A 27,379-nucleotide genomic window follows, 5' to 3' on the forward strand; every position below is an offset into this window, starting at 1 on the left:
TTTTCAACAACACTTTTAATGTCAGTTAAAATATATTCATATTTTCAATCATTGATTGACGCATAGTCGTAACGTAATTTCCTGAGAAATATGGTGTGAAAAGATTAATTTCCCCACTTCTAATGGTTCGACTCTGTGGACGAGTGCGTTGAGTGACCGTACACTCCGAGTTCGAGTCCCGTCAGCCTGGACGAGGCTGTTTTGTGAGTGTCTCTTCATCCATTTAGCATAATCATGATCCATCGTCGTGAATAGTCAAAAGTGGAAGAAAGGCGACATAAAATAAATATGAAATACAAATGGCTTCTAAACAACACTGGCCTGGAAGACGACAAAGCTTCGTATTGTCCATAAACTCCACAAATGAATCTCGCAGTCCATCACCCTCCCCCCCCCCCCCACTTCCCTTTTAAACAGGGGATCATTTCGTGGGCTTATAACTGTACAAATATAAGACATAAAATAGAACAAAGTAGGTTTCACCGGTGACCAGTAGCATAGAAGCAGCTTCCTCAATGCAGGGAAGGGGGAAGCTAGGGAGCTGGAAATGTTGTCTATGCCTTCAAATATTGGATAATTTCACGTACATATTTTTTTACACTAATAAACCGGTCTAAATTGTCCATTTTAACCCTAAATTGAGTAAAGAAAATTTCCTCGCTCGGCTCACAATGAGAGCTTTTCTTCATATAGAGTATATATGTTCTAAAATAATACTTTCGACAGAAGCAAAAGTTTAATGGTGTGTAAAGGGTGTGTCGAATTGTGTTGTTCTCTTTGGCATACAATTCTCAACCTACGGCTCTCTGAATGCACAAATTTTAAACAATATTCACTGTACAACTTCTCTAACTGAATGTAATGTATTCGCTATATGTTATACGTCTAATAATAATAATAATAAATGCATGTTAACTGAATCAAGTCTTTTTCGGTGTAATGGGCTTTCGATCCCCTAGAAATCTTAAATATCGATCTTTATGTGTGAGACGAGACTTTTTGCCCCTGGAGGAAATCTGTCGACGCTAACTAAACAGATTGGTGAAACTTCAACTTCCCTGGGAAAGCCAAGGTTTGCCAAGCAGTTTTTCATTGAATAACACCATGTCAGTGTATGGAGTCCAATTAATTTTGAAAGAAAAGCAGAATGAAACGATACCAAAATTAATGAACAACCATGAGTAGAAAAATTGCGAAAATAATTAAACACGAACACTTTCAGCACGAATAGAGGTTACATGGAAAGAACCCCTGCAACAATTCTATGCTGTCTTCAGCCGAAAAATATACGCAATGTTAGTGGTATAGGTGACTTCGCACACACCACACTGCGAGAGGAGGGGCCCGTGCCCCAAGACTCCATTCCGAGACCGGAAAGTGAAAGAAAGAAAATAATTATGATGATAGATTGAATTCTTGAAGTGCATCCGATTTGGAACACCTTTTATTAAATAATTCTGAATTTTGCGTACGTATTATGTGTGCCCATATTTCTATTATTCATTTAAATTATGAAACTAATTAGTATATTAATACTTGCTATTTAATCAAGTTAAAACATCATGACACTTTGCTGAATGAGTTGAAAGGTGCTTAGACTTAAAATGTGCTAAGGTGACAGAGAACAGGCGATTGGTTTACATGCTGTTAACGAACAGCGATATCTCTTTATATGTAGGTCATCACGATCTCTCGCACAAACACACGTCATAAAGGAAGCAATAAAGAAAGATTCTGCCGAACTACTCTCCAATTAAAAATTATGGCTACTGGAGTTTGCACTCAAATTAAAAATTAACCACTTAACTTATTGAATTCTGATTTAAGCTAAAAAAAGCTATTTTTTTTCAAGTATGCTTTCAATTTCTTATCGTTGTGAGAACAAAAAAATGCAGCTTTTTTGTTGTTTTTGAAACTATGCTCTCTTTGAGATTTTTTATTTAAAAAACTTGTGGTCCAATCGGGAATCAGCCACGAACGCGTCACCAACCCCCTCCCCTCCCTTAACGTCCCCTCGCACTCAAGCAAGAAGCACAGCGTCGAAGATCCAATTGCTTACATGGGCTAATCTTGAAGGTCTCAAACAATTATTAAAATTCTGGTTTGAAAGATTGCGTTAATACTTTTTCACAATTTTCCGCAAAGTTTAGCTAAATCTAAAGAATAAACGCGATAATATGGAGTCATGAACATCGTGTTTGTACCTTCATCATTTTATCATTCCACCTCATTGTCTCGATTCATCCACGAAATAGACCGGTGGCGAAAAATAAACAAAATAGAAATAGCTATGTAGGGAACATTTTAATTGAATAGGTCGCTAATTCTTTCTAAATAATGTGACGTGTAGAAACGTTTATATTACAATCGAAGCAAGCAAGAAATATTTTTTTGCAAAATTGAGGGGAAAACCGGCAATTTTGACCAAATATTTAGTCTAAAATTTCTATTAAAGTAAAAAGTTGTTAACCGTAAGTGGCTGCTGGGAGCTCAGAATGTAATCTTGATTTATTTGGGAGATGTAGGAAATGTCTCGTCTGACCACCCACTTCCCCCAAGCACAAAGTGTGCCTGTATAAAATGAGTAGGCATAATAGTCCTTCCATTAATACTGGCCATGGTTTGATTGCATTATCTTTCAGACATCTGTATTTCAACTGACTTGCAAAAGCGTTTTAGCATGATTTTTCTTTTACATTTGTTGAACAAAGAAAACTGGGAAACATTGTTAACTGTTCGACCATTTCTTACATTAATAATACGCAAATGCGCGTAGGCGTGGAACTAAACGTACTTGCAATCACACGTGTAGGTACTTTAACTTTGTTTCGGGTGGGGTATAATACAAGGAAACTCAATAACATACATATACGTATTGCATTCTCCGTACCTTGTCCGGTACCCCTAGTGTCGTAGCGCCATGTGCTAACCAGTCCTCCACGGGGGCCTGCCGCGACGATATATCGCCTTCATGATAAATATCGCCAAATGTCGTGAATATATATCCCTGACACCTTATATGTCGCCAAATATCGTGACGTTATATCGCTGACACGATAGATGTTCTAAAATTTATTGACGATATGTTGCGCAACACTAGTAAGAACTAATAACCTGGAAGTTAAATTGGAAGTTTAATTCGAAAATAAACGAAAGAAGGCAAGGAGAGGAAATTTAAAATTACAAACAGATTTAATAAATGATTCAAATGTTTGTAGATAAGCGAAGATTTGTGGCCACAGAGAAAAGTGAGTTTACACTGGATATAAAGCAAAACAAACAGCCCGACTATTTCTTAAAAGTTCTTGAAAGAAATGGGCCGGAGAAATCAGACCATCCCATTGGCTGGTCGCAGATCTGAGTTAACCATTTTGACCAAACAGTTTTGACCAAACTTGAAACCAAAGCTGAAGAAAAGAAAACAGGCAGTTTCTGGATCCACGCATCTTTCAAATCTCCATTGCTGAAGTTGAAATTAAAAGATTGTCGAAGGGAATGTAAGGACGCTTTATGTTTTGAAACATATAAATGAACAAAACAAATTTTGCACTTTCATTTAGCGTATCGAACCATACTCTTGGTTATTTGTTAGTTTGATTTTACAAGTAATCCTCTGCTCCAACACACCACACAAACACGTTGGGCCTCTCCGATGGCGTAGTGGCAACGTTGTCGTTTTGCCAAGAGGTCCTGGCACACAGTACAGTGGTTCGGATCACACTATAAACTGTAGGTCCAGTTCCTATTAGCCTATCTGTGCATAAAGTGCACTTTATTAACAATTCAAATCAACCACACATTCATATATACACATATTTGTGTGAAGTCAGGTAGAAGTCGTAGAAATAGTATACACATATGTTTAAACGTTTTGGTATTATATTATCAAAGCTCAATTATTGTTTTCCCCTCCAATAATTCCCATCAAGCATCGTGTCACAACCCCCTCCCTCCGGACACCCCTGCCTCCAGTTTGTTTCACGACTGAGTTCACTGAAAACCTTGTCCGGTCAACTTAAGTAGCTGTTTTGTAGGGATATAAGAAAACAAATGCAGAAGTTATTAACTTTGAGCATCTCAAGAATTCTCAGAATTCAAGATTAAAGAATTTTTACTTAGAAATGCAGAAAGTGATTAAAAACAAATTCTCACGATAACTTATGACATGTGTTTACAAATTATTTATCTCGGTCAATAAGACTTACGAGCGAAAAATATGTGCGACTTCCAGAAAAGATAATAATGATTTGAGATTTCCCCGCAACATGCAACACAGTGGCGACAAGCGATAAAATAGTAAAAATGTACACATTTTTGTAAGTACTGTATACTGGTTGTATACATTCTGAAACAATAACGTCTAAGATTACATCAACTTCATACATTCTCTCTTTCCTTTTCCCCCTACTGAAAGAACTTTTCGTTAAGCACTTTGGTTAGCGTAATTTGCATTGGATACCAAACTCTAGATTGAATTATTCTTGTAATAAATTGTTGACTATCAGCCAAGACATCAGAAAAGCGTCTTTGTCGTATTAGAACTTTCCTAATTTTACGCCTCCTCTCTGACAATTTTGATTGATTCCGACGATGAGAACGAATGATGAAGACAAGAAATGATAAAAAAATATTTAAAAATTTGTTTTAAGTCAACCTCTTGCAAAGATCGGACTCCACAATGTGCCTCCGCAGGGAATAGAACCTAGAACCCCTTGATTACAAGGCAACTGTGTTACCCACTGCACGATACACTACACAAAAATAAAACAGTCATTCCCAAACAAGGGGTGTATGCTTTATGTGAATAAAGTGGCCTTAAAATTAAAACAAAAACTAAAAAAAAAAAAGATAGAAAGCAGAAATAAACTCAAGGGGTTCAACCTTGAACCGTTGGTGATGATATCTACATTCTGTCATTTGACATCTGAAACCTTTAGTCGATTTCCGTTGCGGAGTAAACGGCGTAACACGCTGTGAAGCCTCAGGTTCCTACGTACCTGGTCAGGCGTGGATGTATCATTGTGTGATCCATCACCATTTCATCGGTTCGTCACTTATCCTCTTCGTCGCGATTAACCAGATAGGTAGAAAATGGGCGTAAAATAGAAATACACTGGAACCCTTAGTTTATAGAACGCGTCAAATCTCCTGCATATGGCGACAGCCAATAGCAGCGCACTGCAGCGGTGCCATGTCGAAATCTCACACGAAAAAGAGACAGCGTGGTTGAGCGAAACGCCTTGTCACGGAGAGCACGGAACATTAGATAATATAACATATAATAAACTTAATGGAAGAAAAGAACATACCTGATTATGCCAGAGGGACTGCATAATTGTTTCAATATTCTCAAGGTGGAAGTTGTACAGCCTTTGTAAGATATTTTGTCCCGTAAAGAGTACGTTATTATTTTGGCAGTAGAAAATTCGCCACAATCGTAAATTTCAAAGACGGTTCTACGAACTACGTCTTTTTCAAAGTTATCTAAGTTTGTCGTTCTTTTTTGGTACGTTAATGTGCTTTCTAGGTGATTGAAACATTGGAGCAGGCCCCGATCTACATTGTTTTGCCCCCGAACATATCCGAGAAACGGTAGCTTGATTCACACCACACGCTTGAGCTGTTAGAGCCTGGCACTTCTTAAAGTCAATCTTACTGCTCTCTTCTTCACTCGAACATTTTTTTTAAAAAAAATTGTACACCTGTAAAATCACCCGTCGTGCCTGGCTTCGTACAACACTGTATTGTTCTCTCTTCTCTCGCTATCACTACCACTTGGTTTACTCAACGACATGCTGCACACACACACACACACACACTAAAAACGTGGGAAAAACGAACAGTGACGGTATCCTCTTCGTCAATTTCTCCTTCTACCATCACTGGGAACGAACCTGCCCTGTTCCCTTCGCTAATCGGAAAGTTTCGGAATGCAACAGGAACGAAGGGAGAACAAAAACGATACAATGCAAATACGTTTATAATGACATTGCTTCTACAGAGGGAACGGTATAAGCTACAATCACGCTTGTTTTTCGTACATACTCGCAAATTCATTATCTTTCCATCTGTTGCACTACTGACACTTGAAATAATATATTTATATCCGAGCGCCAGGTACACGATTTAGTAGCGAGGTGAAACAGGTTCTGAACTAGGCAACGCCGCACGTCTGTGATTCGCTGGTGCTGTTCAGCAGTTCAAGGCCATATGCAGGAGATTTGACGCGCACTCTAGTGTTGTATTGGCGATGCATGGCAACTGTAACCACAAACATTCGTTCGTGTATTAGACGACCAAGATTTGAAATGTGTGCTCCTTTTCGAAGAATTCAATTGCTACTTTTTGCACAGAAAGGCTATTCGAGACTGAACCTACAGTCTAAAGTGGAATCCGAAACACTGTACCACGTGTCCCCACCGGTATCAAACCCGTGACGTGACCCCTTGATTACAAGGCGACGCTATCGTTTTCCAAGACCACAGCAAAACGTCCTTTTGCTGTATACAGTCAACGGCAAAAATTATAGCAGGCAAGATATCAATAGTTTTTTTCAATTATTTACTTTCCCAGACAGGGCTTTTTTTAAGAAGCTGTATGACGATTCCGATCCTTGAAAATCACATTGAGGAACACAGACTTAATTAACATAATGATGAGCAATTTGTCTATTATTATATTTGCCTTCGATTGTGCGCACAACACAGGAATTCTGCATTTATCGCAAGTTACACAGGAAGAGCGAGAGAAACCTGGGAAGTGCTTCTACAACAACCTCCACATGTGTACATAAGTATAAGTGTGTGATTAGAAATTAAATATGAATGATAAGAAACGTTATACTTTTTAAAGATGGTGGAGTTATTGATTTACCGTTACTTGAAAATTCCTGAATCTCAGGTATTGGCAACAACGAAATATCGATATATCGAAACGGTACCTTCGTTATTTTCCGGTACTTTCTGCATCTTTGATGTAACCGGTAGTTCGAGATATTGAACCAGGGTATCTAAAACTCACTCTATGCTCGTAATATTCTGAGACTGACTCTTGCAAGGTATAAGTTTACTCTCCAGCACTTGAAATGATAAGAGAAAGGAAAGGGGGGGGGGGATTTCTCGCGCCCATAAGCAAAGTTGAAGACATGGGACTGGATCGCAATTCTGCCATTGATGGCAACAACTAGGGTGATGTTCTAGCCCCTTTTAGCCCTAGTAATGAGCATCACCTCTCCGGGGTGTCACTTCGCGAGGTTTTCTTTCTCCTGATAGGAGAGGGAGCTACTTTTTTAGTTTTACCGTCGGGGCAAAACGAGCCGACATCTGGACAAAGCCTCGGGTTCGAATCTCGAACGTCCCCCAACCTTTACGTTGCAGAGAAAGCAATGGCAAATGGGCGCGGTACGAAGAGAACCAACGAAACGGACGCATTCATGTAATATAAGATTTTCATATAAAACGTTGTTAAATGTTTAAAAACTCATACTTGACTGATCGAAATCAAATTATTTCAAGGATGGGGTCGACTTCTCAACTGATCACTCTTTTGGTTTGCCTCTAATTATGGTCATCCATTCTTAACTTACTTATTTCTTTTTTCCATTGCTTTTGAAGTGGAGATGAGTGGAGTGTCAGGAAATTTCGTTAGAGGACGCAGTTGAGGGGACAAGAAGTGCCAAAATTTGAGGGGAGGCAACTACCCCCCCGCCCCCATAATCGCCGCCACTGTGTATAATCCTATTCTAGTTAATATTATTAATAATAATATGTTAATGTAATTAGCCTTGTTCACCAAGAAGTGATTCCATGGCTGATGGTTACTGTGGCACGATATTTAGGGAGTGGCCTCGGCTGGAATCTACGATGGAGTTATTTTTTATGTAATCCGCTTCGAGCTAATTACTTCATTTCCTTGTTTTTAACTTACTGGTGTATATAGTGCACCGTAAAGCAGGCAAAATTAAAAAAAATATCCTGAAATGGTCACATAAAGGGGGTATATTTTGTGCTGTTAAAACTATTGATTGATTTGGTTTATTTTACTTCGCTTTCTGCCACCTACGGTTAATTGAGTTGAGGACGAGTGATCATATAACCTAATGAAATTGATGAAGAGACTCGCACAAACAGCCAATTTCTGGCCAGGGTTCGAACCAGGGACCCCTGGCTTCGTAGCGCGCTGTGCTAGCCACTCCGCCACGAAGGCCGGTTGCTGAAACCATCGATATCCGTTATCTGTACTCGAAAATATGACCTCTAAATATCGATATACTGAGAACCGACATTTTCGGTATCTTCGGTAACCAACATAAAGTACTCTCTTTAATGGTGACATTCATTTATATCTTGTAAGGTTGAAGAGTAGAGGCACTAACGTTAGGCCCTACGAGAATATTTGTGCGCGTCTGAATTTATTTGCTCTCATCTACCAACCATTCGACTCATTGTTATATTTATGATAGAAACGGATGATTTAATTTGATTTGAGTTGATTTAGTTTATTTTACTTCGCGTTTTGTGCCCCTTGGCTAATTTGCGAAGATTGGGATGAGTGATGAAATGATGAAATTGATGAATGGACATTCACAAACAACCAAGCACGACCGGGATTCGAACCCGGGACCCTTGGCGTCGCAGCGCGATATGCTAACCACTTTTTTTTTTTTTTTTTAAAGGAAAGCCCCCTAAGCGGAAGCTTCCCCCATCACATTCACTCATATCATTTCATTCACATTTCAGGACTTTTTCAGGACAGACAAACACAAATACCCATGCCTTACCCGGGACTCGAACCCGGAACCCCTGGCGTTGTAGCGCGCTCTGCTAACCACTTCGCCACGGAGGTCGACCACTCGGCCACAGGGTCGGGCTAGAAACGGATGAAAAACGCTCGCTCTAGTAAAGACGATTTATTATTATCACTATTAATATTATTATGGTTTGTATATATTCTTTGCCCCAACAGGCAGCGAGCTAGCAGAAGGGCGATTGAGTTGTGTAGAAAGAGCCACAGCTGATGACCGAGACGCACTGGGAAAACATCCCCCACCCCCCTTTTTTTCAGAAGCGTGCGGTAAAGGAAACGGAGCAAGCACCACTTGCGTTTGTTTTTTTTAACATTTTTGTATCTTAAGTTCATGTCTTTCAATGCATTTAACACCTTAGAATGGAATTAATTTCTACAACATATTTACATGTGCAGACCTTTCAGTTCTCCTATTTGCAGTGATATTGCCTGCAAACATAAACCGGCTCGCTCAGCCACGCGGGTTAGCTGATCGCGTTACAAGGAAGAGACTGAAGCTTGACGCCCACTGAGACGCGGCGAAACATGGAAATTTCCGGCAACAGATCTGCTGTCTGCTTCTACTTAAGTCAAATGGTGTAACGCCCACTACAGTGAAACGCGCGAAACCGAAGCACGAAAATTTTGGCAGGTTATGTTACAGATTATCGCCCACTGAGACGCCGGAAACGGGTCTGTCGTGTTCATTTGCTGAGTTTCTCCGCGTCTCAGTGGACGTCATGCTTTATGCAGTACTTACATGGTCACTGTCCGTCCCCCTTCGCGCTGAATAAAAAGTCGAAAGCAAGCGATTCCAGGCCCGCGTTTGTCCTTGGCAAGGGTGTTGGAAAGAACTCGTCTACGCTGCCCAAAGTGTTCTAAATTCCAGAATTTTACATGCATCCGTGGAACCAGCTAACTCGGTACGATTATGCGTGTGTGAAACTTTTCAGTAATCAACAAATTACCATATAAAGTTAGTCAATGATCAATGGCCGTATGGTATATTATTATAAGTAAATTCACCAACCAATACTTGGGCATATCCTGCATGTGATCAGTAACTCCGAAATATAGAGCGTCTGTAACATTGCAAATAGGGTGAGGAAGAGGGTGCTATTTGGTAGCGTAGCGTGGCTGCTGCGGACACGTGTTTTCTTTACTGTGGCCATCGTCCTGTGTCATTCTGTTCTTTCGTGTGGTGCTTCTGCTATCTCGAGTGAAAGTAGGGTCTATATTGAAAATGACCACCATGGATGACAAACCAGACGAGCCACCGATTTGCAGTGGTGCAGGTAAGTACTCGATTAAGGATCTTTTTTCATTCAGTTGAAGAACTTCTACCGAAATGTTGGAGGTGGTGCATTATGAGAGACCGTGCCCTGAACTATGCATAACCAAATCAAGTAAGAAAAACGGGAAAATTTTCAACAATCAGTTAAAAGTGTCTCAGTAACAAACAATAATATGTGGTGATTCTTGTTGAATTTGTTTTAATTCCACTTTTTAAGTACCACAAAAAGGCTAATTTGGATTGGGCCACAGTTTAAAGTGGGAAATGGCTACGCCTCGACCGAGTATCGAACCCTTTCATTACAAGTTAACGACGTTACGTATTATGTGTGTTATAATTAGCCGAAATGGAAAATTGACCCGTCGTTTGCCTATCACGAAAAGTCACGCCCCTTTCCCCCTTCCTATGGTTTAGCTGTTTCACTGTGCATTCTGGGGAATGTCAGTGAGAGAAGGATACGCTTAAACTAATATATTAGTAAAACATTACTCACATTATTCATAGTTTAGAAGTATATAAGATCGTCACGGTTAACCCAATACAATCAAAAGTGCCATAAAATTACTTTGTATAAATAGAAGTAATACTTAATTTGTCTAAAGTTGCATTATTTTCATAAAGCTTATCCCTTTTGCGTTGATTCCCAATTTAGTAAAAAAAAAAAAAAAAACGAACGCACGTTCACCCCCCATATATTTTTAGTTTTGAGTTTGTATTTTAAGGCCACTTTATGCATAGATAAGCTAATCGGAACTGGACCCACAGAAGTGCAGAAATGCAGGACGTTGTCTGATTGCAATATAAATACAACTTGTAAGAAACGTTATACTTATTACGGCTGCTGGAAATATCAATATAGCAGACCCCCAAGTATTGGCATCAAACAAATATGTTCTGCATCTTCCATGTGACCTGTATTTCGATACACCGAAACTTGGTATCTAAAATCCATAACTGGCTGTCCTACGCATTTTATTCTGGGATTGACACTTCCAAGGCACAGTCAACGGCAAAGATAATGGTAGGAAAATTGACCAACGCTATTTTCATTACATTTTCATTCTATTGTACATCCTATGTTGTTTTTAGGAGTAAACTACGTTAGTTCGAAGCGGGCAATGGCCTCTGCTTATTGATGTCATTATTTCAATTTATTATTATCACACTATGTAATACAGACTGAATGAAAATGGTGATGGATAGTGGCGGCAATTGGGCGCCAAAACTGCGGTGCAAGGTGCCAAAACGGGGGGGAAGATGCCAAAACTGGGGGGAAGGTGGCAAGGACAGTTTAGTTTCCCTTCGTATATAAGGTTTAGCATAAAAGTTGCAAAAAAAGGGAGGAAGTGCCCCCCTTGGCACCTCTGGCGATGGACAATTCGTCGTTACCAGGATTTCTGAATAATAGAGCTGTCCTATGTTTTCTTGATGTTTTGTGCATAATAGGTTAGACGAACCAGGTGATTTAAATTGACTTGAGCTTTTATTATAAATCAACTTTGTGTAGAAATAGGCTAGTCATGGTGGACCTACAGTTTAAAGTTGAATCATAACACTATGTGTCTCCATCGAACACAGGACATCTTTATTACAAGACAACGAAGTTGCCACTACACCATCGGGGAGAGCCTCTAAAGACACACCAGCCAAATTATAATCGAGAACTCCAAATTACTTAGGGACAAATAAAAAAAAAATAGTACACTAACCCGAAAATGTAATACTAGTATGTTCCTTTCTTTAACACGAAATTATATGACCTGCACACTACATGAGTGTTTCCAAAGACCAAAGATATGTTGCTTATACTCTCTCCTTCACAACGAACTTCAACTAAAAATTAAAACACCAGTGTTTCTCTTCGTCATATTCTGGTGAACCTGATTAACAAAAATGTCAGATCTAAATTTTACTTCCAGTCCGTCTTTATTTACGTGCAGCGCGCAAGGCTAACGTTTCAGGTTTCGAATCCCAGAAAAACATGCTTTGTACTTGTCCTTTCTTGCATCATGACAGCTGTACAGTCACGAACAGTTCTGGGTTGTAACGATTTCATTGACTTTCAATTGGACAATTACAAACCAGTAGTGTCAGTGACTGTACTAACGTCCCAATTCGATATTTCAACGGCAGAGTGTTTCTACTGCTTGCGCAAGTGGGTGTTATCTGCTGCCGTAATCTACAGTCATTCCCCTTCTCCCACTTGTTTGACTGCGAGAGTAGTGCGTAAGAATTATTTTGACTGGTATCTAATTTTCGCTTCGGGCTACAAGCAAGGTGTAACATGATTGATTGATTTAGTTTATTTTACTTCGCGTTTTGTGCCTCTTGGCTAATTTGCGAAGATGGGGATGAGTGATGAAATGATGAAATTGATGAATGGACATTTACAAACAACCAAACCCGACCGGGATTCGAACCCGGGACCCTTGGCGTCGCAGCGCAATGTGCTAACCACTCGGCCACAGGGTCGGGCAACAAGGTGTAACAAAATTATACCTAATGCCACATATAACATGACGATTATTATTAGAGATTAATCATGATTGCCCTTTTGCAGAGTGAAATACTTTTCTCTTTCGCAATAACTAACAACAACGGGAAAGCAAAGTTATGGACTATGAATTCACAAAATGAATAACAGCGTTGGTTTTTCTGTGATAGTTTACTTACGAAACTCACCTGTGATCGAACGTTTCATTCCCAGTTTTTCTAAATGTAATATTATTATTTTATTATTTTTCAAAATCTTGTATTTACAACGACATTCAAAGAAAAGTAAGAATACCTTATTTGAAATTGTTAATCCCCCGAAACAAAGGGAGACTGAGTTCGGAATGCAAAAGTTAACCTTCGTACTTGGTTCTTGGAGAGAACCTGCATAGTATTAATATTACGAATGGTTTGTCCAATGAATGAGTAATAATTGCAACAGACAGGCGGAGCAAGGGACGAAAATCCCGTGGATAGAACGAAATTACTATTTACGTTGGGAACCATCAAACATGATTTGCTTACCTAAACACTACTGCATACCCAGCCCAAAGCTTGACAAATTAAAAGAAATAACGAGCAAATGTAGAATGAAATGTATTAAGAAACAGTTATTGGTCCATCATTCCCAGCTGAGTTTTATCTTTAGACATCTCTCATAAGTGACTTATCAAAAGTTTCATCTGTCCATGATTTTGCAAAACTCTACCTTTCCAATTCCACCTTCCTCTTCAGAGATATACCTTGTTCGATACCCGGTGGAGGCACATAGTGGTTCGGATCTCATTTTAAAACGTTAGGTCCACTCTCATTTAGCCTACCTGTGCATAAAAATGGACTTAAAACTATCCGTAAAAAATCCAGATATATACCGACCTCCGTACGAAGTGGTTAGCACAGAGTTTACGACGCCAGTGGTAACGGGTTCGCATCTCTGCTGGGCATGGCTGTTCTTTGCGAGTGTTGCTGCATCCACTCCGTAATTTCATCCTATCATCACTCATCCTCATCGTCGCAATTAGACACACTCTGTAGGCGACGCTAAATAACAAAATCAAATTTTTCCATGGGCCCGCACGCAAGAACAATATATACATACATTGAAGAAACGGAATAGCAGAAAGGTTTTGACATTTCCTTTCATATACTTCTGTATTTTACATTGAAGGGGCCTTAAGTGATGCTTGCCATGGGCCCAAAATATGTAGATCCGTCACTGGCAGTCATTTGTTTTCTCCTCTCTCTTCCGCATTTACCCGAGTACCGCCGTGTTGCCAGTTTCCTTCACTCCTTCGTTATCAAAAGCTTCAACAACGATAAATATTACATCTTGACTTTCGGTGTGTGACGTTCATAATGATAATGCTTAGCACTGAATAAAGGTGACGACCATCTGTTGAAGAATGCTGAACATTTTGGCAACGCAGGGGCAGGATCACATGGCAAAGAGCTCATTGCGTCACCACTCTCCGACCGCTCCCTTACTGTTGAAAATTAAATAACAGGGCCAGTGGATTTTTCTCATCTTGGTCAAGCTTAAACATCAAATTCATTCTCTCTATTTTTCTTAGCTGAAGTTCGACTTTCAATCATTCTTCGGCTAATTCCGTCCTTTGATGCTGATACGTTTTCACCTTTCAAGTAAATGCAGGATTGATTGATTTGATGTTTGAATAGCACTTTCTGCTAATCGGGACTGGACCTACAGTTTAAAGTGGGATCCAAACCACTGTGTGCCTCCACCCGGTATCGAACCCGGGACCTCTCATTACAAGGCGACGACGCTACAACCGCGCCATCGGGGAGACCCAAGTAAATGCAGGAAAAATCATGCCTTGTGTAAGAAATAAGAAGCTAAGAGGATGAAAAACGTTTCTGCTCTGTCACTTTCCCTTCCTGCAAGAAAGCGATAAGAACTGCGGGCTTTTTTTCTTTTCCTTTCGCCAAACTACATTGTACATGCAGTACAAGAAGACCTGTGTCCGGTGGTGCGGACGGAATAGATAGTCAAAATGCTACAAAAGGAACGTTTGACCCATCTTTCAGTGCTGAAAGACGGTGTTACGGAGTATCTTTGCGAAACTTTTCTTTGGTTTGTTCAAAAGATTTACTGGTAATTCATTACTGCAAAGATTACTGTAACTGTGTTTGCTTTATCAATATTATTTCCGTACTCAACCCACGATTTTCAAAGTGCTTTGAAGCAGTCGAACGGTTATTGCCTAACATATACGGCCAGCCCTATGTAGTTGTGGTAATTTCTTCGGCCTGTAATCAAGGAGATCCGGGTTCGATACCCGGGGGAGACAAACAGTGGTTCGGATACAACTTTAAACTGTAGGTCCAGTCTTGATTAGCCCATCTTAGCATAAAGTAAACTAAGAAATCAAGTTAGCGTGATAGCAGATTTATTTACCGGTGGGAGCTCGAACATTTCTGGCTCTTGAAGCCAGTTGGGAAGCTACGTGAATTAGTGGGATCCGATCGAGAAAACCAGATAACAGCGGCAATGTGATTCGATGTTCTAATCACGTGTCAACCAATCAACAGGCGTTTGTTATTCAAGGGCAGTTTCGCCACGGAGTTTATTCATCGTGACTGTTATATAGATGATTAATTGATAAGATGAGCGGGAAAATATTGAAGAATCAGTCTGTTATTCTAACCACTACGTCAGCTTGTATTGTGTTTCACGCTAAACAGAGCCGAATTCTGTCACTTGGTAATGATATGCCAGCTGGAAAGTTATGGAACAGCTGCCTATCTACTCGTACAAGGGGTTTTAGAGCAACTTTCCTTTTAAGAAAACGTCAAATTTAGGAAAAAATTGCATGATCCAGGAGTGGTAAGAAATAACTCATAATCTCCTTATGCTCACATCCCTTTACTACATTTATAGGCACGCCACTGAAAGGGTGGGAATATTACCCACAAACAGGAGCGGGGTGTAAGGGATGACTTTCCTTCAAGCGCCTAAATGACAACGTCTCTTTTAGGTATGACACGATGGACTCAAGGTAGGGGGGCGGGGGGTTGGTACTAGGATACCTAGGGCCGCACAAAAATGAGAAGCTGAAGGAGCAGAAGTGAAGAAGACCATGGACTATTAAAATTTCTTAACGTTGTTATAATAGCAGAATAGAACATGTCAAATCCTTTTTCTTGTTAATTTCATGAACGAAGGAGTATCTAGCGCTTAAATAAGTTCTTACATCATGACCATATTTTCAAAGGTCACGTGATACAAACAATATGTACAATTTTATTGCTCGAATATAAACAATTGTTCCTCGAAATAAGAATGTAAACATTTTGAATGCCAACAATTAAAAGTGAAGTGAAGAGATATTGAAGGCTGAAATCAACATCCTTGTTTCTTGGTTCGCGTCCAGTGTGGCTATTGTTTTCATTTAGTGCGTTTGCGGTATTTGTGTTATATGGCGAAATATATATTGAAAGTGGCAGTTTTAAAGGACAACGAAGTTTAATGAATATTTTTAATCAGATGTATCGATATTTTAAACTATGCAAGTGCTATTAGTACAGAGTGTGCATTTTGCAGACAAACGGGGCTTTGGCGTCTAGACTCACACTCAGTCTGTGTGTTGCTAACCGCCCATGCGTGTTCGTCATTGCCTGGCTTCAATTTCACCCTAATCTTCGCGTGACCAAAAGAGACAGAAGCGAGATGTAAACTAATCAAATCAATAAGTAGATAACAGCAGCAAATGTTGTGTCTTCATGCAACTGTCGCATATAATGTGAAGGCTAGGATGAATGATGAAACAGGCTGTTGGAACAAACACAACTTCATGTCCAGGTTTTTTTAACCGGGATGCGAACCTAGGACACCGTGTATTTTGTGGCACGCTACGCTAACAATTCAGCCACAGAGCCGGCTTGCGGGAGTGATTTCAGAGACGTAAACGATATAACTGGGAAGATGAAAAGAGACTGTTGCATTGGCGTCTTCAAGTCTGCACGGAGCGTTCACCACATCAGTTGCAAAACCTTAACTTAATTTTGCTGTTTCATGGGTGATATTATTTATTCCCATATTTTCGGTCATTGTGTTTCTGTATAATCAAGGGGTCTCGGGTTCGATACCCGGTTGAGGCACTAGTGGTTCGGATCCCAATTTAAACTGTAGGTCCAGTCCCGATTAACCTGACTGTGAATAAAGTGGACTTAAAACACCAAGTCAATTAATTGTGTTTCTGTAATCGAACTTTGAGATATGCATGCGAAAAGAAATGTTAATTCCACGATGGTGGATTAAGGGTGTATGCTTTGTTAACTGACTAGCAATTACAATTATGGAAAATTAAATCTTTGTAGGTAGGCTCACCTAAAGACTACTGGTAAAATGTTTTACTTTTATGTAGGACTGCTGAATTCACCGCATTATTCCTACAAGGGAAGGGAAACTATGCCTTCAAAATGTAAATACTTTTATCCAAAACCCGATTAGCCTTCCTGTGCATAAAGTGGACTTGAAACAAAAAATTAATCAATCAATCTTATCCAAAACGCTAGTAAAAAAAAGTAAAAAAAGAGGGTGGGAAAAGTTGTGTTCAGCACTCTGTCGCTGTCCTCAATATTTCGGCATCCATGTCTTACTTGAGAAGCACGGACTTGAACTTTCCTACAGTATAAACGAAATATTACGTGCAACCCTCCCCCACTCCATCCGCCAAAATATCTGCTGCTACCAGGGGGCTCTGGGTTCTACTCTAACTCTGCGCTTTTAATCCGAGGAGACGGGGTTCTTCACACATTGACTCACATACTAGCCTTTCATGAAAATTCGCGCTTTTAGTAGGTCATTCCCAGTGAATAGAACTGCGGAGGTGTAGCTCGCGCACATTGAAACAATGTTTGTTAAAAAGAACTTACGAAGCTTATTTCACGTCAAAATAGAGGCCTAGCAGTCTTTGTCGAATTGTATGACTCGTTCCCGTGTGTCTCCATATCGATGGCGGGGCAATCGTTTCACGGTTAAGCTCTCGAAATTAGTAATATTTTATCATTACTGCAAGAATTGTGCGTTACTTTTCCTTTCCTTTATGCTTACTTGAGAAATGTAGATTTATTTCAATTTCACTGGTTTTTATAGTTTTCACTTTGTTTTACAATACGTATATCCTATCAACATACGTATTTTGTATTTTTACCTGCTCAAATGATATAACTTGGTTCTCTAATATCTAGAGTTGAACAACGGCCAATTTGTAGCCATTTTTATACCTTACTTAAAACTGTTATTCCGACGAAAATTATTTGTGTTATTGAAGTCGTGACTTTACAATTTTATGATCTGTAGGAATCGAAGATGAAAGAGTTTCAAATTACATCACCTAGCCTATACCTTTTTTCGACTACATTTGAATTGTATTCTAGCTCAGGAGTAAAAGACAGAAGAGGAAAGGTGGCAACCAAATTGTTGAATGAATGGGAATCTGACCAAAGCGAAGAACCCTTGCAGCAATACCATATAATACATGATTGCAAGCATAAAACCATTGTTTTACAAAAGAACTACAGTTAAGACTGGAATAAGTTTGGTTTTTCTTATCCCTAGCTTCCCCTGGCGTACAAGAAATTAACATACCTGAGGGGCCTCAGAGGCCCAGACATTTTTTTCCTTTTTAACAATAAAATTAAAATTCATGGAACAATTTTTTAATGAATCATTTCTTCTTTTGTTTTTCATATAACTTATATAACAAATATATTAATTGCAAAATGACCATCATGTGAACCAATTATTACACGTGTCTAACACACATTTTATCATTCACTAGACCTCAAAATTACATGTTAATGTTGAATCAATGGTATTTCTTGTTTTCGTATGTGCTGTTCTCAAGTCATTATAATAACTACATTAATTACCATAATTATCAACCAATTGTACACTGTTACAGGCACAAGTTTCATGGCGGAACATACTGATAGGCCCACAGCGTGAATTTTCCTCCTATGTACGTTACCTTCATCATTGTATGAGCAAAAGTAATTCAGAAATATTGGTAGGGACCATTGCAACGTATTTTAATTTATTTTCATTTTTTAAATACAAATGTCCACAGTTGAGAATTTGGTTGGCCTGGAATCCCCCCCCCCCCCGGGTAAGCTAGTGCTAACAATATATCATTTTAATTAAGGGCGCGGGGGAGGGGCTGATTCCAAATAAATAATGGTTATGCACAATATAATGTAATCTAGTCAGTAGGGCGCCTGTCTGCCACACGGGAGTCCCTTGGATGATCTAAGGTCGAAATGTTTCCGTCGTTGTCCCCGCGTAAAGCGACTGGAGCTCATCCAGCCTCAAATAAATGGTGGGTAACTAGAGGTAAAACTCTGGGGTGTAAAGGCGACAGGAACGTAGTGCTGATCACATTACCTCCAAATTGGCCGTGATCGAAGAGTGTGTGAGGCCTTACACATCTTTTTAGATAGTCTGATAGATAGTCTGTTAATCTTTACGAGACTAAAACAAAATGAAGAAGAACTGCATTTAGAATGTAATCGTTATATGCGTACCTTCAGTCACTGCCACAAATACCGTAGGCGCAATGCCTATCAAGTGTGTTAAAAAAACACCCCGAAACGTTTGCCGAAATCGTGGCCATGACGGTGGGTGTGATTTCGCGCAATGAATATCATCCAGTGGAAACTGAACCACCGAGGCTCGAACGCCGGACCGCCGCATCGTTACATGTGATACCGTTACCACTACGTGACTTGCGATAGTGGACAGCAGTCATACTATTTCCCCATCTTTCTTTGCAGTTCACGTTAATTGTGCAGCGAACTTGAATCAATTGGGGGTATTGCGTTCCCAACTATAACTATCCCCCTGCACACGCCACTGATGCTTGGGTGTATACATTACTCTCATTCACTTGGAAGTGAACCCGAAACTCGAGCTCTCACAGCAGATCCAGCACACATGTCTGGGCGAAACAACTCCAGAGTCCAGACTCTTAGGCGCCAGTAAAAGATAGCGGTGGAGTCGTGCGAGTTTCGTTGAAAGGAACGTTCATTTCTACACACGTGGCCAAAGTCCTTTGTTACACTGGTTTTGTTGCGTTTTTACTGTTGTCAATATTTAGCTGCAGGATACATGCAAGGCGTGACAAAATTACGATTTATCTTTTGCAGAGTAAAAAAAAAATCTCTTTCGATAAAGTTAACAACAACGAGATAGGAAATTACTTAACCAGACATCAACAAAGTGAATAACAGCCTTTGCTTTTCTTCACCTTTTGATGTATTACCAACGCAAACAGATGCCATTGTTTTTTAAAAACTGCTGATACTGTGTGTGTAGATGCAGTGAGGACTTCTGCCACCAAAATGGCACGTTTGCTGTCTCTTCCAATTCTCTCTATACTCTGTCCCGGGTATCTATGGAGCAAGGCTGCGCAAGAAAGGGGAAGAGTGAGTAAACGGAGCGCTGCTGGAAAGGGTGGTCGTTGTTCACCTTTACCACAATCCCGTTCCCTCGCACGCGTTCGTTAGTCAGTCCTCCATATTGACTGATTGCGCAGAGACTTGCTTTCGTTCGGCCGCTGCAGAGAAACCTGGGGCAGAGCATATTTCCAAATTATTTCCTATTTGCCTCGTTAGAGATACGAAACTGACATAGGAATTCCAACCCAGAATTTTTGGTGCTAAGATAATGAGTCCACCGAGATTTTACAATCCTAAGGTCCTTTAACTTTTCCAAGCAATCGTAGCTGAAAGATATAAAAGGGTTCGATTATAATTCTCTTAAAGTAGAAGCATTTTTCGTAAGTAACGAAAGCGCTTTGCTCATATTCGAATAGCACCGTTCAGTAAACAAACGATTCATTGATTGACTTTGTGTTTTAAGTACACTTTATGCACAGTGTGGCTAATCGGGACTAGACCTACAGTTGAAGGTGGAACCCGAAACACTATATTCCTATGCCTTCATCCGCTATCGAACCTGGGACCCCTTGATTACAAGGCGACGACGTTACCACTACACCAACGGGGAGGTCCCAGTTAACAAACGAAACACAATACGAGTGCAAGGAAGAGTAACAGTGCTTTCTTTTCTTCTACAACACACCCGATATTAACACACTTTCAAACAACATCGCTAATTTTGGTTACCGTCAATACTTTCTTCTACAGATGAAGCAAATGAAAATTGATATGTGAGGGCATAGTCTTGCGCACGGGGGGTGCCAATGGTGCCTGACCACCCTGGAATGTGTCCTCAAAAAATAAAATATATAGAAATAACCACTACAATAATGAAAGTTATATTTCCCGTAATGCCTCCAAATTGGAATTTTAACAGTTTGGTCTTTCTCGAGTTCTAGCCAGATGGGAGAAGCGATTTGCAGCCAAAGCTGGAAACATCTGGAAACATCTCCCTTTCTCTCATTCTCATTCTACCTTTACTAACCAGATATTGTTGAGAAGCATCGACATGGAGAAAAAGTATACAAAATTGATTTATGTACGAGAGGTGGTCAGAATTGCTACAGCGTAGAGCTAGAATTTATGTTTGCATTCATTAATATTTATATCGCTTTTCAGCCACTATTGGCGACGACGAAGATGAATTATGAGTTACACTTACAAAGGTAGACTCATGCAGGCCGGAACTTAAAAATACTTGATTGATTTATTTAAATTATGGACACGTCAGCACATTTAACACTCACTCTGGTCCCCCATTCCCCAGTTCTTCACTGTCTTTATTTGAAAATGTTGGTTTTCTTAAAATTTCGGAGTGGACCGTAGCCCCTTCAACCATTCCCCCTCGGTCTACGCCAGTGATTACGTACAGTCGAGGCAAATACTAGAACTGCCGTCGTCTGAAGACTCAAGTCTGTACACCCTAGATAAAAACAGATGTTGCGAAGGGCAACTTAGCATGCAGGGCGCCAACACGCAACCGCAGAGGATTATACTGTCCGTGCATCTGGGCTCCAGATCCTCATTATTCTGCAGAATGCGGTCCAGGGTTTTACTGCGTGGAATTCGTACTCTTCACAAACGTCACGCCTTACACCTCACACAGGGAATGGAACCCGGATCCATTGGCACCTAGGTCGCCAGTATACCACTGAACACGCTCGACCACCGAGCTATCTACGTATGACCCATACAATGCAATGAAAAATGCTGCACGGCAGGCTGATAAAAATCAGAAGGACTGATAATAGCCTAATTGTCAAAATACTTTTTACTCCAAGGTGTGAGTTTAACGACTAACTAAAGTAAACCGTGCTCTAGAGAAATATTTTAGTGCTAAATTTTGGACTTTAGAAGATGTTGACTTTCTTAAATGTTCCCTCCTAATATTCTAAAGCTCATGAAATATTGTTGTTTTGCAAACACCAATTCACTTCTTCCTTGCCTACAGAGGAACGGGACCCGCCTCTGCAACTCATATGACGTCATGCTTCAGAAGGGAGAGTTTCCAGGACCGCGTTGCATTCACCTTGTGGTCTTTCAACGGTGGGAGAGCTCCACCTTTGATCCCTGTGTACCTTCACAGCATGATTCAATGCACGTAGATTATCTTTACCTTTTACCTTTAGAATAAGTATCACTGAAGATTTCAACGACGAATTTAAAATTCCTTTTTCTCCCATTTTCCCTGTTCCCTCTCACGCGTTAATTGGTCGAGCACTCTCGAGTCACTCTCGGGACAGACTATACAAACAGAGCTACAATGTGCCTAGCTCGTAACTTCACTCAAGGTTTCAGAAAATTGTACATGAAAGGCCGAGTTATCCAATATATATAAAGCCCCAATCCCACCACTGACTGACTCACTGACACAAATGTTCTCCATGAAGGAAGCCCCGGAGGCGAGAAATGCCCGATTACGACACCCCATGAAATCGTCCCAAAAGGCCGAGAAAATTCAAAAATAGCTCAAATAGCCCTTCTTTTTTCACGTCCTTAGCAACCGTTGCCACGGACATTTTTTGCAGCACACACTGTTTCCTTCAATTCTTAATTGTGGAGATACATTATATTTCTCACAGATCTACAACACACAGCTGAATCAACTCCTGGCTTTGAAAAGGTGGATCAAACGAGGGTGACATCTACATAATAAGGAGTTTCAGCCCAGATACAATTACGTACATATATTGGTAAACTCAATGCGAAAATATTATCTACATCGTGGTTGCTTTAACTAAATGTTTAGAGGTATAATAACAAACAATTATTTAGAGAGTTTGCCGTGCTTGTTGTTCACCATGGAAACGGACGTTTCTAGGGAACTTAAAGAAAGTTTATTTTCACCCCAAAAACTATTGTAAGCGAATTATACTAGACATTTCGTATTTCAAAATACGAGCGTCAGAATTTATTACAGACGCAAGGTAGGAATTTGGGGGGAATGACGGAAAACAGTTACCTATTATCCAATTCCGTTCAAAAATGTGAAAATGACAAAAGACGTAAATATTGCATTTTCAATTTAGTGTCGCTATTGAATTCGTTGATGCAAAAACATCCAACTAATTATCTTGAAACAGTTATTACTTACTCAGTTTATTATTAAGAAATTAGACAATACTCTTTTGAATATTTGTACCTTATTAGAGCCCATACACATATAAAGTAACTTTTGAAACTTTTTAAATTAGCGAACTTATACACTTGTTCCCCTTCATCCAATACAACATGCAGACATTTTACCCCATCTATAATATGATTACGCCCACAACGTGGCCGAAGGTCACGCATGCGAGAGAGGCCACGTCGAAAGTACGCGAGTCCAATATATGCTATATAGACCCAATCCCACCACTCACTGACATAAATGTTCTCCATGAAGGAAGGCCCGGAGTCAAAAAATGCCCGATTACGACCCCCCATGAAATTGTCCCAAAAAGTCGAGAAAATTAAAAAATTGGCACTTTCTTAAGAGTGAAAATGCCCTTTTTTCACGTCCTTAGCAACCGTTTCCATGGCTTTCTCTTTTTGCTCACATTGTTTCCTTTAATTCTTAACATTATATTTCTCACAGATCACACACAGATGAATGAACTCCTGGTTTTGAAAAGATGTCTCAAACAAGGATGACATCTACATAAGAAGAAGATTCAGTCCGGATACAATTACGTATATGTATATTGGTATACTCAATGCGAGAATATCTACGTAGTACTCGTTTCAACTAAATGTTTAGAGGTATAATGACAAGCAATTCTTTAGAGCTTGCCGTGCTTGTTGTTGACCATGGAAACGGACGTTGCTAGGGAACTTAATGAAAATTTATTTTAACCTCGAAAACTAGTGTAAGTGAATAATGCTAGACTTTTCCATTTTCAAAATATGAGCGTCAGAATTTATTACTGAGGAGAGGTAAAAATTCGATTACGTTTAAAAATGCGAAAATGACAAGAGACGTAAAATATTGCTATTCCGATTTAGTGTCTCTATTGAATTCGTTTATACAAAACATCCAACTAACTATCTTGTTTGATTCAAGTCTTTATTGTGAAGCTACATTATTTCTCACAGATCACACACACTCTTGGTTTTGAGAAGGAGCTTCAAACAAGGTTGACATCTACATAAGAAGATGTTTCAGTCCAGATACAATTAGATATTGGTATACTCAATGCGATAATATCTACATCGTGCTTGTTTTAACTAAATGTTTGGAGGTATAATGACAAACAATTCTTAAGATAAGATAAGATAAGATTTATTTCCATCCACTTGATCATATGAGTACAAATAGCACTATGATATGAGATAGGTCAATTACATGTGTAATTTTGAGTACAAAGGAATTAACACATACTTAAGCATATTAAAAGTATAAAGAGTATAAAATAAAAATAAAATAAAATTACATGTATAATTTTGAATACAAAGGAATTAACACACTCGAATGTATGTTGGTCCCCTCCCCAAAAATGTACAAAATTTTCATTTCAATCAATTAAACAATATGACACTGCTACTACATTAGTTTAACAGTCACGAGACAGTCTGATATGATATGATTTATTTCCATCCACTTGATCTTATAAGTACAAATAGCACTATGATATGGGATAGGTTAATTACATGTATGATTTTGAGTACAAAGGAATTAACACATACTTATGCATATCAAAAGGATAAAAGAGTATGGTATAACTTAAAAAATAGAAGAAAAATCAAAGGTTATAAGTATTAGTGAACATAAAAATGGAAGAAAATCAAAGGTTATGTCTGTTAATGAAAAATATGATATAAGTACTCCTCTGTGCTATAAAACAAATACTTCATAAGCAAGCTTTTTACTGTTATTTTAAATTTGGTTGGATTATGATTCTTGAATTCCTCTGGCAGCTTGTTATAGAGTTTTACACCTTGAAATCCTAGACCACTATGTGTTTTGGATGTGCGGACAGTAGAAAGGTGGAGGGAGTTATGCATACGAGTGCTGTACTTGTGTATGTTCAGAATTTTTGAGAAGATTTTAGAATTTGTATGAATAAAGTACAACGTTTCTAATATGTACAAACATGGAAGAGGTAATATTTGAAATTCATTGAAAATTTGTTTTGTTGGGTTTGAGAGGGATACATTCTTCATAATGTTTAATATGCGTTTTGCGTTTTTGCCAAATAAACATTTTCTGCATTTTGGGTGAGCTGCCCCAGAAAGAGATACCATATGTAAGTACAGTTTGAATCTGTCCAAAATATACTGTCCTTAAATCATTCAAAGTTAAAACATTTCTCAAAATTCTCATCATGTAGCAGAGCCTGCTTAACTTTTGAGTTAAATTAGTAATTTGCATGTCCCAAAACAGGTTTGTGTCTGTCAATACTCCTAAGAATTTTATTGCATTGCATTCTTTGACGACTTCATTGTTAATAATTACGAGAGCCCAAAAGTTCAGGCATTTATTTTCGTTAAAATAGGCAGGTAAAAAGGCATTTATAATGTGGAAAATAGGCACTAAAAATAAAAAAAAGGCAACATAAACCGAAAAAAGGCACATTTGGAAGTCGCTTACTTTTATCTATAATTTCTGGCAAAATATTAAAATCTACATTGGGAAGAGCATTTCAATTTTCTCCGTCTTGATTGCACATAACTACAAGGTGTCAACATTCATTGATAGTCGTCTTGTCAGAGAGAATGTTTTTCATAATAGAAAATGATCTTTCTACTTCGACAGAAGTTATTGGAGCATACATAAAACAAGCTAATGTAGCTGAGCTCATTTTGGTAACAGCATTCTCACCTTTAAGAATATCACAAATGGTTTTCAATTGTTTCAAGTCATCATTTGTACTCACTGCCCGTTTGCACTTTTCCGCAACAGCTGACCCCTTTTCTCCTGGCACTTCCATCATCTGCTACATAGATTCCTCGTAGATTTTCATGGATGCTATAATTGTAATTGTCTCTGGCAATGCACCATAATGTGCAAAAATAAACTTGAATAGCACAGGAGTTATTTCACTTCACGAATTGAAGCCGCTTCATTTTCTGGAAGAGCATCGATCACCTCACTGATTTTTTCAAGGTTGTTAGCATAATATATAGCTGCTGATATCCAGGTTCCCCATCTTGTCAAGACTGGTTGCGGAGGTAAACTAAGCTCAGGCGCAACTTCCTGAAATTTTCAGGTTCGAGAGGGAGATTTCAGAAATATCTTCTTTGTGTTCGAAATCAACCTGTCCACTTCAGCAGTCAATCATGCACAAGGAAATGTTAACCGAAAGGCAATATCCTAACTCAGCATGAAATACTTTTTTCTCACACTTTTCTCCTTCAGCAATGTTGAAACATGCGTGAGTTCAATATTACTTAAATAAGGCGAAAATTATTCACATAATAAACGGAAGAAAAATAAATGCCAACAACGTTTTTTGGGAGAAAAATAATTTATATACACATTTTTTTTAAAAAAAATTGTCAAATTTCATTGAAAAAGGCAAAAGAAGGCATTATAATTAAAAATAGGCAGTGGGATCCCAAATAGGCAAAATAGGCAAAATGAAAAGGCTTCTAAAACATTCAAAACAACATAAGAAACGTATATCCGGAAATTTTTTATCAATATATGCAGTAGATAAAAAGAGGCATTTTGCCAAACTTCCGGGCTCTAATAATTACATTTAAGTTTTTTATTTGTTTTGCTGGATTAAAATTTATTAGAACTGTTTTATTAACATTCAGGGAAAGCTTCTTGTTGTTTAGCCAGGTGTTTAGTTGTGTTGTTGTTGAAATGGAATTCTTTTGAAGTTGCTCATATTCCAGGCTTTTTACTATGATATCAGAGCTTAACTTGCTTGTTGTTGACCATGGCAACAGACGTTGCTAGGGAACTTCATTTTCACCCCAGAAACTACTAAGTGAATTATGCTAGACTGTTCGAATTTCAAAATATGAGCCTCATAATTTATTACAGAGGAATTCGAGGGGAATGACGGAAAACAATTATTTTTCAATTACGTTTTAAATTGTGAAAATCACAAAATACGTAAATATTGCTTTTCCAATTTAGTGTCCCTATTGAATCCGTTTACAGAAAACATCCAACTAACTATCTTGAAACTGTTTTTACTCACTCAGCTTATTATTAAGAAAGTAAACAAGAGGCCGAACACACATAACGTTATGTTCAAAACTTTTCAAATAAGGGAGCCACGTCGGCGAGCGCACGAGACATGTCGCTATTTAATTCGTTTATATGAAATATCTAAATATTTTGAAACGGACCATATGTACCCAGTTTATTATTAATTAATTAATTTAATATTAATATTAATTAATTAATAAAAT

This window comes from Lepisma saccharinum, chromosome 4 (assembly GCF_977018435.1).
Source record: "Lepisma saccharinum chromosome 4, izLepSacc3.1, whole genome shotgun sequence".
NCBI lineage: Eukaryota > Metazoa > Arthropoda > Insecta > Zygentoma > Lepismatidae > Lepisma > Lepisma saccharinum.